Consider the following 15715-nt stretch of genomic DNA (forward strand, 5'->3'; position numbering starts at 1 on the left):
TAAATATATGGCTTCATTTCTATTGTTCCCGTTGCAAGTTGTGTTGAAATGAAACAGATGAAGTTAGGGGATTTCTACATAATTATAATCAAGCAAAATTAATCAAGATCAATGTGTAAACATATAAAAGTAATGCAAATTTTCTCCAAATTTCTATAGTGTGAAGAATGTAACAGTGTAGAATCATCCAATTTGATACTACAATGCAGTTCTTCATCTATTTTAGTGTCTCTTGTTTTCCGCATCGTATTTTCTATCATATTGCACCTCAATTATTTTATTTTGTTTTATAGTAGTTGTAGTATAATTTTGTGTTTACTTAATGGCTACTTTTTCTCAACCCATGGGCACGAAATTATATACTATGATTATGTCAATGGTGACAACAGACAGTACATGCAAGATGCACCTTTCCTAATTTTTGCATATCTGATATAGATAATAGCTATATAAATAATAAGTTGGAAATGAGATAAGAATTTAAGCATATTGATTATTAGAAAGAAGAGATAAGATGTGTGGATTTTGCAATATATATAGTGAGGAGAGGAGACCGTCTTTTATTTAATCTGAGTGTCTCGTGTTTGAATTATGTCCTCCGAAACTCAAATTTCAATTTCTATGAGCCCCATATTTCCCTGTCACATTTGATTAATTACACGCACTCTCATCACTGTCTGTCGCTATCTCTTCTTTCTTATTTATTTTATGGTCTTATCATTTTCATTGGATCCATCCAGCTAGTATGATATGTCAAGTGCCAACTTCTTCATTTCAAATCCCTAATTTATGTGTAATGACGTTATATATTATGCGGTGAAACTAAATTAATATGTATACAATATTTCAATTAGGTAAGTTGACGATGGTATGTATGTATTTGTCAAGTTTGGTAGAAGATAAGACAAAATCCCACCACAATTTCCATGCAGAGCAACGACTTAGCTTTAGCTTACATTTTCATTTGTATATAGTATTTTACACTAATGAAAACAAAATTTAATACGTATGAGGTTGTTGGGAAGTGGGAATAACTCTCTCACACACACACACATGGGCGGGTATGTGTGTATAAAATAGAAGTCACATGCGCCATGCTATTCATCAAAAATAATCGGTGGTTACGTTTAATTATGCAAATAAGTCATAAAACATGCTTACTCATCAAGCCTCCAAATCACGAGCTCATATTCCAGATTCTCTATTATTTATACACGATAATAATTCATGATAAATTATACACTGATTCATTTGTTGGTAAAATATTTAATTAATTAAAAAATTAACTTTTCTATTATACCATATCTTTATCTATCTATGATAATTAATAACCAAATCACGAGCTCATATTCCAGATTCTCTATTATTTATACACGATAATAATTCATGATAAATTATACACTGATTCATTTGTTGGTAAAATATTTAATTAATTAAAAAATTAACTTTTCTATTATACCATATCTTTATCTATCTATGATAATTAATAGAAAAAATAGTTAATACAAAAAGATTTGAGTCTTAAAATGAGATCATCTTTATATTTATCATTTATAGAATGAGAAGGAAGGCAATATTTGGGGAGGGTTACTTTTTTTTACTTATAAGTCATTTAACCATGGGAAACTTGTTATTTAGATACTACTCTCTCTTTCCTATAAAAATAAAAACACTTTCTTTTTTTCCATGTGTCCTATAAAAATATCCCATTTCCAGTTTTAGAAAGTTCTTTCAAACTCATTATTCATATACATCGATTATTTACAACTTATACCACTAGGTCCCACCATGAAACTCGGATAATAATATGGGTCACACTATCCACTAACGTTATTTAAGTACCTTTCTCTTCATCTCTTTTACTTTACTAATTATGCATTAATTCCAAATGTCCTAGTTTTTTGGGAACGGAGATAGTATTATATACACAACTAGTTTTTATTTTTATAGTATAATATTGTCACTAAACAAGAATAAGTATATATTCGGTTTCATCTAATAGATTTTGAAACCAAATTAGCATTTAGCACCGCGTGTGTTACTTACCCTGATTAATTAGATACAAATGGCTTATTAGTACTCTTTAATTAATCACATAAGTATATAGTAAAATATACGTAAAAAAGAAATAATATGCATATCTGATACAAGATCACAGATATATAAGTATTCTTCGCCCGCCGCACATTTCATATCCATTAATTTGAATCATAAAATAAGATAGTACACGTGAAACTACGAGGACCAAGTTTTTGGTACCAATTATTTGATGTTTTCCAATAATTATTTATTAGGTGGTATCTTACATTAATTAATTGGAATATTGTGATTCAGGCAGTAACAGTGCAATGTAACAAACATTGTTTACAGAAAATAAATATATCTAGTCGTGACCAAGAACAGCGTATCGTATAATGATCCAAAAGGTTGATTTACATCTCCATAATTAATGTATAAAATTGCGTTATTTTGATTAATATATAATTCCATAATTAGTTGCAGGGAACATCAGAGTCATTAATATAGTATCTTGCTATAAGGTATAGTAATTTTATACTGAAGATGCCATTTTTTTTGGGATTCATACCAGAAACTGATGACACTAGCTACTGTAAACTAATCATTTGTAATAGAATTTTAGTGTTTCGAACAATGCCTTTTGGGGTTTATTTAGTGAAAATAATCACGAGTTTTGGTTACTCTTATAACAATTAATCACGTCTTTCTTTATTCTAACAATTTGTGTAATGAATTCTTAAAAGTATAATCTACTAACACCATTTATATCGCGAACTCTTATAGCTAAATCTAATCTTAAATTGGACAGAGTAGATAACTCCCTTGTCTTAAAGTTATCTAACCTAAAAATGTGTGCTCTTATTATGTTTTGCCTTATCTATCTTCCCTATCAAACCGCATAAAAATGTGTTGGTTAGAGTGGCACGTTTTATATACTCTTATTAGAATTACATGTGCAAATGAGATTACTATCACACACAAGTAAAAATAATTGCATGTAAGAAGGTTCGAATGGTTGAACCTAATGTTGAAATCTAGCCCGATCAATGTATTTTGATTGGATCGTATAAGTAAAAATAATTGCATGTAAGAAGATTTGAATGGTTGAACCTAATGTTGAAATCTAGCCCGGTCAATGTATTTTGATTTGATCGTATGAATGATAAAAGATTTAATTTTGATTAAATATTTTTTAAATCGATCTATGTTTTGAGTAAATGATAGTGGTATATTTTTTTCTCTAAATCAATTCTTGATGAGTGAGAAATAGTCAATTAAAGTTTGTTACTAAATATGAAGATGGAATTATGTGATAGAGTTAAGAGATTAGCTATGTGTTAATTAATTACCTTTATTAAATCTTGTAGTTAAGAGGTTTCATTTCTGCGAGTAATAATTATGTGCACAAGTGAAGGGTGTGAAGCCTATTTGTGCGTGTCACTGCTACATGCCTCTGCTTGTGTCGGGCACTGTGTGATGTGCATCGTGCACCGTAGACTTGGATCATGACAATTGATTTTTAGGTGATCTTTAAGATGTTCTTTGGAAATGGTAATTGGTCTTAGTTTGAGATCAACTTAATTCTTTTATACCAATCCCATATGAGCTTGATTAGCGTCAAGTACTGAAAAAAAATTATCGTATTTATATAAGGGTCCTGCGTAGCTCATCTTCACTTACTTTTATAAACTACGGAATTTTTTTTTACTGATGGCTCATGTTGGGAGTAATCTAAGTTTCAACAATTTTTGCTAGAAGAGGTGATAAATTCTATAGCAGCTATTATGCTAACCTTCATTTTGATATATGAGAAGAATACTTTTTCATATTTTGTATGTTTCATTGTTATGTTTTACAAATATTTATATGGTTTAAGCTACCAAGTCTAAGTCTGAAGTGGCACCTCGTAAAAGTAAAATTGATTTTTACAATCTGACAAAATTTGGTGATCTATAATGAAAGATTGCAATGTTGATAAGGCTAATTTCATGCATAGATATAGGGGTGAAACTCATTCATTTGCGGGGTCTAACATATGTTTAAAGCCAGGTATGTAGAAGGTTTTCGCCAGATCCAGGAATAGAGAAGGACAATTGCATGGTCCAAGGAAACTGGCGAATAAGTGAGCAATTTGAAGAAAAATTACATGACGGAGGAAATCAATGGGCTAAAGGGTAGAATGGAGATTTCTATGAAGGCTTCTAGAAGATTATGTCCACACCTATATAAAGAAGAAAGCATGCAATCAGAGGGGACCTTCTCGATGGAGGCCTTATGACCAGATTGCAGCTCTAGCTCACTCACTTCTACATACTTTGGGTTTAATCGGGAAATCGTGGGGTGTTCTCGGGTTTATTTTGCTAGTCAGTAGTGGGTAACACCGTCCTTACAGAGGGCGAAGAAACAATTTAATCGTTTTCATTTTACTTTACTGTTGTGAATTTCACCGAGCTTCGCCGTTCGAAGCTCGGCCCTGTTTGCTGTTGAATTTCCGTTGTTTATGAAATTTCTGTTTTCCATATTTGAGTTGCTGTTGATTTTGATTATGGATGTCATTTATATTGAGCTAGTTGTGAATGTTGAATTGGATGTTTGATTTTCGTGTTGGTTGTTGAGTTTGAGTAGACTCACTGGAATCTAGTGTTGATCGGAGCAGATCTGTTGAATCGAGAATCATGGAGTTGATTATGGTTGTTGTTGGGACCGGATTGCTTGGATCCGGAGTGGATTAAGCATCCGGCGTTGAAGCTGAAACAGAGTGATCGTGATTCATGCCTAGTTTTCGTGTGTTCATTTCATTCCGTCTAGTATATGTAGATCTGTTTTATTTCCAGCTAGTCGCAAGTTTCCGAAGTCCGAACTTCTATATTCTGTTCGAATCTGGGTATGTGCTCTGTTTTCTTCATATTCGTATTTGATTTAGCCGATGAGATGCATGTTGCTGTTAGTTAAATCCTTAGTTAGTTAGTTGTAGCTTTTCTTCCGTACTTGATATTTCTGGGAGTTGGTCCCCACTTTTATTTGCGTTCTGTTTAGCTATAGTTGGTAATTGTTGCTCGGTCTAGGAAGTTAGTTTAAAATTACGTAGCCCTGAGGATCTTCGATCTCAGCATGACGTTTACAGTTTCCTAGGTCTAGTGTTTTATTTTGTGCCTAGGTCTAGCCGTAGTTATACCTCAACCCAAATTTGCGTGGCAGCAGGCGCTTTCTAAATCAAAGTCTCTAGATGCTTTCTTACGCGTCCATCTTCGTGGGATCGACCCCTGCTTCTCTGTACTAATCAATAGTATAACGGGTTGAGGGATCTTTGAAACGCATGAGTTTGTGTGTTCATAGACAGAGTCTTCCGTGTCACCTTGAGTTCCTAGACCTAGTGTTTAGTGGATTCATTGGACTTGGTAGCTCGACCTAGAAGTTTATTACACATACACTCACACGACAAGAGGCCGTTTCAAATGGCGCCGTTGCCGGGGATGGATGGCGTAATTTGTGATTGTGTTTAGAGGATTTGACGTACATAGTTTTAATTTCTTTTTCTTTATTTTTCTTTTATTTTTCAGTTTATGAGCAGAGGCTCGCGGTTTGGACACTGTGGTGACTCATCTGAGTGGAGGAACGATCAGTTTATTTGGCAGGTCAAGGACACAGCATCTACGGTCACCACCAGATCGGGATTATCTACAGGAGATCCATTTCCGTTTGGTTCGGAAAGTGAAGAGGATTGGAACTCGTCAGGAAGGGAGGATCCTAAATCGTCTTCGGAAACAAGTACAGAGGAGGAAGAAATAGGGGACATGGCGAACATAATCGATCCAGATCCGGAGATCGGTTCGCTCACTGCTCATCTAGATGGAGAGCCAGCTCAAGCCATAGTGATGAATCCGCGACAGAGGTCCATTGAGATCAAGACGAACGTGCTAGGTATCCTACCCACATTCTCTGGACGTAGGAATGAGTGCCCGTACGAGTTCTTGAATGAATTCAGCAAATTGTGTAGCATTCAGAAGAGGCCAAACGATGCAACAGAGGAGGACTTTCGCCTGCGTGCAGTTCCTTTTGCCTTGAAGGGGGAAGCCAACACGTGGTTATTAAGGTTACCCCCGGATTCTATCCGCACATGGAGGGATTTCAAACTGGAGTTCCTTGATTAATTTTTCCCTTCCAACAAAACAAATGCTCTGAAGAAAGAAATAGTGGAGTGTAAGCAGGACTACGACGAGTCGTTGAGTCAATATTGGTCGAGGTTCAAAGGGTTGTTGGATGCGTACCCAAATCACTGGTTGATAGAGGCAGAGACCTATTATCTATTCTATGAAGGATTTAATGAACTCCTCGAGCGGGGGAAATTTTACAAGGAAGAAGGGAAGCGAAGCAAGAGAGATCCTGGGGAAATTGATAGATGATGAACTCCTCGAGCGGGGGAAATTTTACAAGGAAGAAGGGAAGCGAAGCAAGAGAGATCCTGGGGAAATTGATAGATGCCAAGAAGGCATACGATAACCCAAGGAATTTTGTGAAGAGAGGATCAGTGAATGTGATGAGGGAGCAAGATGATGAGAAGGTAGAGGCAAGGATCGACAGGCTTGAGAAAGCACTGTTCAACGCAATCGAGAAGACCAAACTACCAACCTCACAAGCGAAGGAAAAACCTCCGGGTCTAGGAGATAGTCAACTTCAGCAATATTATGGACCTCAGGAAGGAGAGTACCAGGCTCAAGATAATGCGATGGGAAGTTGAAATCCCGACGGAAGTTGGAATCCAGGAAGACAAAGAGACGCACCCTGGAGGAACCATCCCAATTTTAGATGGTCGGACAACGAACAGAGCCAGCCAGCACCACAACAGAGTATCCAGTTTGCACCTCAGCCCGAGAGGCAGGGTAACTGGTCTGGAAGGAGTCAAGAGGGGGAGGGTAACTGGAATAATTGAAACCAGAGAGATCATCCGAATTGGGGGAACAGGAACCAAAACCATCAAGGGAACTCTTATGTACCACCGCACCAAAGGAATTTCCAAACCAACTACCAAGGGCCAGGAAATCAGTATAACAACAATTCAGGAGGTCAAGGAAACTTTCGCCAGAATCAAGGAAGTGGTCCGCATCTGGGTCCAGGACCAAGTCCTGGCCAGTCTAATTCTAAACCATCAAGGAATCTGGATGAAATGGTGCATGACCTCGTCAGTTCTCAACAGCATATGCAGAACAACTTGCAATCGAACAATGACGTAGTCCACAAGCTTCAGGATGCTCAGCAGGAGCAAAAGGCGGCAATGGATATGTTGGCGAAGCAACTGTCTCAGATAGCAACTTCCTTGAGCGAGATGCGAGGGAACGAAGGGAAGATCCCTGCCTCAGTAAGGCCGCCAGATAGAGCTAACATCAGTCTGATCACTTTAAGATCCGGAAAGGGGTATGAAGGTCCAGAGATGAGGACGAATTAGGAGACAAACCCCACAGGAAGCAGGGACGAAAAGGGTACAACCTCTAGACCTGAGAACTTAAAGGGAAGTAGTTCCATTAGACCAGATGACCTTAGGGCATGAGATTTGGAGAAGCCATTACCTAAAGAAGCAGAGCCATTTTTCATAGATCCAGAGCCGGAAGCAGAGAATGAGGAGGTGAGAAAAGGAACCGGTGAGCCCTCAGCTGGAGGATCTATTGGAGCAGGGAAACTACTGAAACCATTCCCGAGTCGAGGGGAAGCTAAGAAAAAGAAGGAAGAACCGGTAGACTTCATGGACATTTTCGGGAAGTTGGAGATTAATTTACCGTTTCTACAAGCCTTGAAGTTGCCGGTCTTCAGCAAATTCATTAAGGAGTTTATAGCTGGGAAGACCAGACCCAGTGGGAAGATTCTAATTGGAGAAAATGTGTCAGCAGTAATTCAGAAGCGAAGGATGCCATCAAAATGCACTGACCCAGGTATGTTCACTTTACCCATCTCAATCGGGGATGTCAGAATTGAGCATGCTATGTGTGATTTAGGGGCATCGATAAATGTTTTACCGTTTTCCATTTACAAGAAGCTGGTAGGAGTAGGGATGGTAGATACAAGGGTGGTAATCCAATTGGCGGATCGGTCGTGCATTTGTCCAGAGGGAGTTTTAGAAAATGTTATTGCCAAAGTGCATGATTTTCTGTATTCGGTCGATTTCCATGTTATTAAAATGAGTGATAACGAATCTGCTGAGTCTAGCGGTATGCTTCTAGGAAGACCTTTTCTCCGTACCGCTAAGACCATAATTGATGTTTTTGATGGGACCATATGCCTGGATTATAATGGGGAGAAATATACATTTAGCATCGATGAAGCAATGAAGAAACCTTTAGATGTTGAAAATTTGCATACTATCGATGTTATTAACCCCCTGGTCCAGGAATATCTTGAGACTGAGTTGATGCAGGAGCAGGTGGTTAATTCAGAATTAAGTCACTCTATTGACAGAGAGGTAGCTGGATGGTGCGAGACAATGAACACAAAAGATTTGACAAATGAGGAGCTGTCCGAAGCTATTTCAGAGTTCTGTACAAATCCAGGAGTAGCTAAGTGAAGGAGGACACCTCACGTGGCGAGCGTGGAAGGTTCTTCTAGGTCAGGGGAAGAAATGATATCTGATGGAACAGAGAAAAATCCCTTGCCCCAAGAGGCAAACACCCTGAAGAAAGAACTGAAAGTGCTCCCACCAGGCCTCAAGTATGCTTATCTAGAAGAGAATGAGACTTTTCCCGTTATCATCAACAACAACTTGACCAAGGAACAGGAGGAGGAATTGCTGAATGTAATCAAAAGAAACAAGAAAGCCATAGGATGGACTCTCTCCGATTTAGTAGGAATCAGTCCTGATCTTTGCATGCACCACATTAGGCTAGAGGAAGGTGCGAAGGCATGTAGAGATCCACAACGCAAGCTAAATCCAAACATGAGAGAGGAAATTTTGAATGAAGTTTTGAAACTGCTTTCGCTAGGAATCATTTACTCCATACCTGATAGTGAATGGGTTAGTCCGGTCCATATGGTACCTAAAAAGTCAGGAATACAGGTGGTCAAGAATGACAAGAACGAGTTGGTGCCCACTCGACTAGTTACTGGGTGGAAGATGTGCATCGATTATAGAAAGTTGAATGAAGCGACGAGGAAAGATCATTTTCCCTTACCTTTTATTGACCAGATGCTGGAGCGTTTGGCAGGCAAGCAATATTTCTGTTTCCTTGACGGATACAGTGGATACTTCCAGATCTACGTAGATCCTGAAGATCAAGAGAAGACTACATTTACGTGTCCCTTCGGCACGTATGCTTATAGAAGAATGCCGTTCGGCCTATGCAATGCGCCAGGCACTTTTCAACGGTGTATGATGAGTATCTTCTCAGATTTATTGGAGGATTGTATCGAAATTTTCATGGATGATTTCACCGTGTATGGGAATTCTTTTGACTCCTGTCTAGCAAGTTTGGATATAGTATTGAGAAGGTGCCAGGAAAAGCATTTGGTTTTAAATTTTGAGAAATGCCACTTTTATGGTCCCTGAAGGAATTGTCCTAGGGCATGTAGTTTCAGAGAGGGGTATACAGGTAGACCAAGCAAAGATTGATGTGATCTCAAAATTGCCTTACCCTACGAATCAGAAAGAAGTTAGAGGATTCCTAGGGCATGCGGGTTTCTACAGAAGATTCATTAAGGATTTTGCGAGGATTGCCCAACCACTCACCCATTTGTTGCATAATGAAGTTGATTTCGCTTTCAATGAGGGGTGCAAGGAAGCTTTTCAGCTACTAAAGGATAAACTAGTCTCTGCCCCTATTATCAGAGCACCAAACTGGAGTTTACCGTTTGAAATAATGTGTGACGCAAGTGATTACGCAGTGGGGCAGTACTAGGTCAAAGAATCGATGGGAAAAGCTATGTGATTTTTTATGCATCGAAAACACTCAATCAAGCCCAGAAGAACTATGACACCACGGAAAAGGAAATGCTGGCGGTAGTATACTCGTTTGAGAAGTTTCGCCCGTACTTGCTAGGGTCGAGGGTGATAGTCTTCACTGACCACGCGGCTATCAAGTACTTATTGGCGAAGAAAGAATCCAAGCCAAGATTAACCCGATGGGGGTTACTTTTGCAGGAATTTGATTGGGAAGTTCGAGACAAAAAGGGGACAGATAACAAAGTAGCTGATCACTTGAGAAGGATTTTCCAAGGAGAGACGGGTAAAGCTATACCTGATGCATTCCCGGAGGAGCATCTGTACTGTATAGGAACATTTCCCAGACTTATCTGTTGGGAGATGGTGATGGCGTTAACAGGTCCAGGAGATTCTGAAAAAGGGAAGTGTCAACTGAACACCGAGCCTTGGTTCGCAGACCTAGCAAACTACTTGGTCACTGGAGAAGTACCCAGTCCTCAAGAAAGCACCCGGACCCAGAAGATGAAATTGAAAAGTGAAGCCAAGTACTATTTTTGGGACGACCCGTATCTATGGAGAATGAGAGCTGACCAGGTGATTAGGAGGTGTATTCCAGAATGGGAACAGAGGGATGTGCTGAATCATTGTCATGTCTTAGCTTGTGGAGGTCACTTCGGACCTAGGAAGACTGCAAGGAAGGTGTTAGAAGCGGTTTTTACTGGCCTACGTTGCATAAGGATGCTTTTGAGTTTTGTCAGAGCTGTGAGAGATGCCAGCAGACAGGGGGAATTTCTAAGAGGGATGAAATGCCGCAGGTCCCAGTGATCGTATGTGAGATCTTCGACGTTTCGGGTATGGACTTCATGGGTCCATTTCCATCTTCGTATGGGAATACTTATATACTTGTGGCTGTAGATTATGTTTCGAAGTGGATAGAAGCAAAGGCCACCACGTCATGCGAAGCCAAAGAATTGGCCAAGTTCCTTAGAGCCAACATCTTTAATAGATACGGGGTGCCGCGCGCAATTATTTCTGACCAAGGGACGCACTTCCGTAACAGGACAATAGAAGCTCTGATGAGGAAATACGGGGTCCACCATAGGTTTTCTACCCCGTATCATCCTCAATCTAATGGACAGACCGAAATCTCCAACAGGGAGATAAATGCGATATTGGAAAAAACGGCCATCTGCCCGTAGGACTGGAGCACATAGCATACTAGGCGGTCAAGGAGATTAACATGATACCCCAGTCTTGTGAGGAAGAGAGGAAATTGCAACTTTAAGAGTTGGAAGAATTGAGACTGGAGTCATATGAGTCCGCAATGTGGTATAAGGAGAAGACAAGGCTCTGGCAAGATAAAAATCTCCGGGTCAAGGAACTCCATGTAGGGCAGAAGGTACTCCTTTTTCAATCTAGGCTCAAACTGATGCCTGGGAAGCTAAAGCCCAAATGGGTAGGGCCGTACACTGTTGTTGGCCTTCGAGCAAACGGAGCTGTGGAAATTCAGATTCAAGTCATGGACAACAAATCGTCAGCCGGGAAACCTACCACATCTGCCGACGCCGGTGCGGCAGCGTTTATGTCCGACCTAATGCAGAAGTTCGGCGGTCCTGAGGAGGCGATGAAAGCCTTTGCCATGTTTACAGCAATGATGGGGAAAACCACACCGTCTGCCGCAACTACCATTTCAACACTACCACCCACTATTCCCGACAGCTTGGCGACTCAGCACGCCGTTTTGCAGACAACAACAGAGCCGCCCACCAGCGTGACGGGCGCGGCGGAAGAAACAGGGGGTGAGGCAGATCTGGCGGTTGGGTTAGAGTATTTAACGGTCGGAGACCAAAGGTCGGCATTTGTGGTTGAGGGGGAAACCCCTATTGTTGCTGCCGGGTTATCTGAGGGGGAAACCACGGCTGAAAAGGCTAAGGGGGAGGCACTTGTTATTTCTGGTGAAGTTTTGGAGGGGGAAACCCCTGTTTCTGTTATAGGAATAGTAGAAGGGGAAACCCTTGTCGAAGGTTTGGAGGGGGAAACCCCTATGCAGGTTGTGGGCGGTGAATCCCTAGTGGAACAACGGTTGTAGGTGGGGGAGAGCCCTATTTACCTTGCGGGGGAAACCCCTGAATTGTCTGAGGAGGTGGCTGGCCTCGTTACTGAAGAAACATCGGAACCCGTCGATGGTGCGGTGCAGCTAGTGGTGGATCGGACAGATGTTCCGGAAGGGATAGATTCGCCGGTGGATAAACAAAAAACTAGGCGGCAGGCTCGGCGAAGCCTGTTGGACGAGATAGATGATACAGCCCAACCTACTGGAAGGGAAATACTGGATCTAGCGGCTACGGAAACCGGGAAAGCAGATTCTCCTGGACCTAGCACCGAGGAGGAGCACCGCCAAGCGGTGGAGAGGAAAAGGAAGGGTAAACAAGCAGCCCCTTCCTTGGTCAAGAAGTCGAGGAAAACCGCTGGGGGCGAGTCTCTTGAAGCCTCACTTCCTCATCCCGCGAAGGTGCCATACGCGAAGGAACCAGTTAACCCTGCCCAGTCCAGTGCATCTGAAGAGGTTGAGTCTGAAAAGGCTGAGGGGGAGGCCCCCGTTGACAAAGTAACTCTACTTTTAGTTTTTCTCTTTTATTTTCTTTCAGTCTTATGTTTGTTTGTTTGATGTTTGTGTTGTGTGTTTTTTTTCCGGCATGCTCTGTATATATTTGTTTGCGCTTATACTTGTCTTCTCCCACTTAGCCCAATCTTTGGTCCAAGTGTGAGAAGTTTGTGTTTCTTTTCAAGCATGTGTGGTTTTGTTTTGTTGGAATTTCTCCCACTTAGCCCGGTGCTCAGTCTAAGTGTGAGAAGTTTGTTTTAGGTGTGGGTTTTGCTGGTCGTAGTCTGTTTTGTACTTCCCTGTTTCCCCCCTTCACTACGATAGCTTGGGGACAAGCTTGAGTGCAGTGGGTGGGGGAGGGAGTCGTATATGTGTCTATAGGTTCAGTTTTTAAGTATCGCATGAGCTAGTGGATATAATAAGGAAAGATCCCTTTAGTAAGAGCAATTGAAGATAGGATGCATGTCAACTTTGATGCCTGTTTCCCTTAATAAGCTGAATGTGGTCTGAATGAAGTAAGGACAATAGAAGATGCCTTAGATAACCTAGTTGTGAAGCCCCACTTTAAGAGTGAGTTATAAGCCTATATATTGAGAGCGGACTTGTAAAAAATGGGGGCTACCACTTGATGCTTAGGGAAAAGAGTCTGAAGGAGAAAAAAAGAGGGTTTCTGGAGGTATAAGCTGGACGAAGTCCAGAAAGAGGAGGTATACGCTGGACGAAGTCCAGGAAAAGGAGGTATAAGCTGAACGAAGTCCAGGGGAGAAATAAAATAAAAAAAGCAGAGGTATAAGCTGGACGAAGTCCAGGGGAAAATATAAAAAGGGGGGAATAAAAGAAAAAGATACCTAAGGGCAGGAAGCAATAGTAACCTGACCCAGGAATTAAAAGGAAAAAGAAAGGAGGACTATAGGAAGGAGAAACTCTCATAACTCGATGCATCAGTGGTGTAACATTAACTTAAGAGCGATTCGATCCTAACATCCCTGGTGAGGAATGAGTGATCGAGTGAATCAAACAAGTGGGAAGTCAATAGGCTATCTGGATGAACAGACAGACCTTCTAGGTAGAAGAAGGTGAAGGGGAGGATTTGGAGACTGTAGACAATCGGATTGACCTTAAACTTGTGGGGACGGCTGCCTAAAATTGAAGCTGGTTCATGCCTATGTGTTTTTCTTCGTGTTTTTCTTTAAGTGTTTGTTTTCTCTTTTTGAGTCTGTTTTATGTCTAGGTCTAGGAGTTTTTGCTTTTTAGAGTTTGTCATAGGATAATCATGCATTGAAATTCACCTTATTTCTTTTTCTAGTCTTTATACATGAGGACAGGTATGGTTTAAGTGTGAGCAGTTTGATAAGGCTAATTTCATGCATAGATATAGGGGTGAAACTCATTCATTTGGGGGGTCTAATACATGTTTTAAGCCATGTATGTAGAAGGTTTTCGCCAATTCCAGGAATAGAGAATGACAATTGCATGGTCCAAGGAAACTGGCGAATAAGTGACCAATTTGAAGAAAAATTACAAGACGGAGGAAATCAAGGGGCAGAAGGGTAGAATGGAGATTTCTGCGAAGGCTTCTAGAAGATTATGTCCACACCTATATAAAGAAGAAAGCTTGCAATCAAAGGGGACCTTCTCGGTGGAGGCCTTATGACCAGATTGCAGCTCTAGCTCACTCACTTCTACATACTTTGGGTTTAATCGGGAAATCGTGGGGTGTTCTCAAGTTTATTTTGCTAGTCAGTAGTGGGTAACACCGTCCTTACAGAGGGCGAAGAAACAATTTAATCGTTTTCATTTTACTTTACTATCGTGAATTTCACCGAGCTTCGCCGTTCGAAGCTCGGCCCTGTTTGCTGTTGAATTTCCGTTGTTTATGAAATTTCTGTTTTCCATGTTTGAGTTGTTATTGATTTCGATTATGGATGTCATTTATCTTGAGCTAGTTGTGAATGTTGAATTGAATGTTTGATTTTCGTGTTGGTTGGTGAGTTTGAGTAGACTCGCTGGAATCTAGTGTTGATCAGAGCAGATCTGTTGAATCGAGAATCATGGAGTTGATTCTGGTTGTTGTTGGGACTGGATTTCTTGGATCCGGAGTGGATTAAGCATCCGCCATTGAAGCTGAAACAGAGTGATCGTGATTCATGCCTAGTTTTCGTGTGTTCATTTCATTCCATCTAGTATATGTAGATCTGTTTTATTTCCGGCTAGTCGCAAGTTTCCGAAGTCCGAACTTCTATATTCTGTTCGAATCTGGGTATGTGCTCTGTTTTCTTCATATTCGTATTTGATTTAGCCGATGAGATGCATGTTGCTGTTAGTTAAATCCTTAGTTAGTTAGTTGCAGCTTTTCTTCCGTACTTGATATTTCTGGGAGTTGGTCCCCACTTTTTATTTGCGTTCTGTTTAGCTATAGTTGGTAATTGTTGCTCGGTCTAGGAAGTTAGTTTAAAATTACGTAGCCCTAAGGATGTTCGATCTCAGTATGATGTTTACAATTTCCTAGGTCTAGTGTTTGATTTTGTGCCTAGGTCTAGCCGTAGTTATACCTTAACCCAAATTTGCGTGGCAGCAGCCGCTTTCTAAACCAAAGTCTCTAGATGCTTTCTTACGCGTCCATCTTCGTGAGATCGACCCCTGCTTCTCTGTAGTAATCTATAGTATAACGGGTAGAGGGATCTTTGAAACGCTAGAGTTTGTGTGTTCATAGACAGAGTCTTCCGTGTCACCTTGAGTTCCTAGACCTTGTGTTTAGTGGATTCATTGGACTTGGTAGCTCGACCTAGAAGTTTATTACACATACACTCACACGACAAGCGGTCGTTTCAAATGTCAACTTTACAATTTGATAACCTTGGGAAACTAATGGCAAGTGTAGTATAGAACTAAACAAATCTATAATGAGATAGGCCTTTCTTGCTAAATAGTGAAAGACATGTTCCAACAAATTGTTTATGTCGGAATCCGTGTATATAACATTAAACATAAATTACTATTCCCTCTGTCCCATAAAAAAATGTCACACTTTCTTCTTTCATAATAGATGTCACATTTTTTTTTGAAAAAAGCTCTCTCACACATTAATATAAAAATACTATTTTCTCTCTCTATAAAACAACGTCTCTTAAAATCTCGTGTCATTCTCCAAATGTGTAATCTATTATGGAACTGTGGAGTACTAATTA

The sequence above is a fragment of the Salvia splendens genome, chromosome 3, assembly GCF_004379255.2.
Source record: "Salvia splendens isolate huo1 chromosome 3, SspV2, whole genome shotgun sequence".
Taxonomy (NCBI): domain Eukaryota; kingdom Viridiplantae; phylum Streptophyta; class Magnoliopsida; order Lamiales; family Lamiaceae; genus Salvia; species Salvia splendens.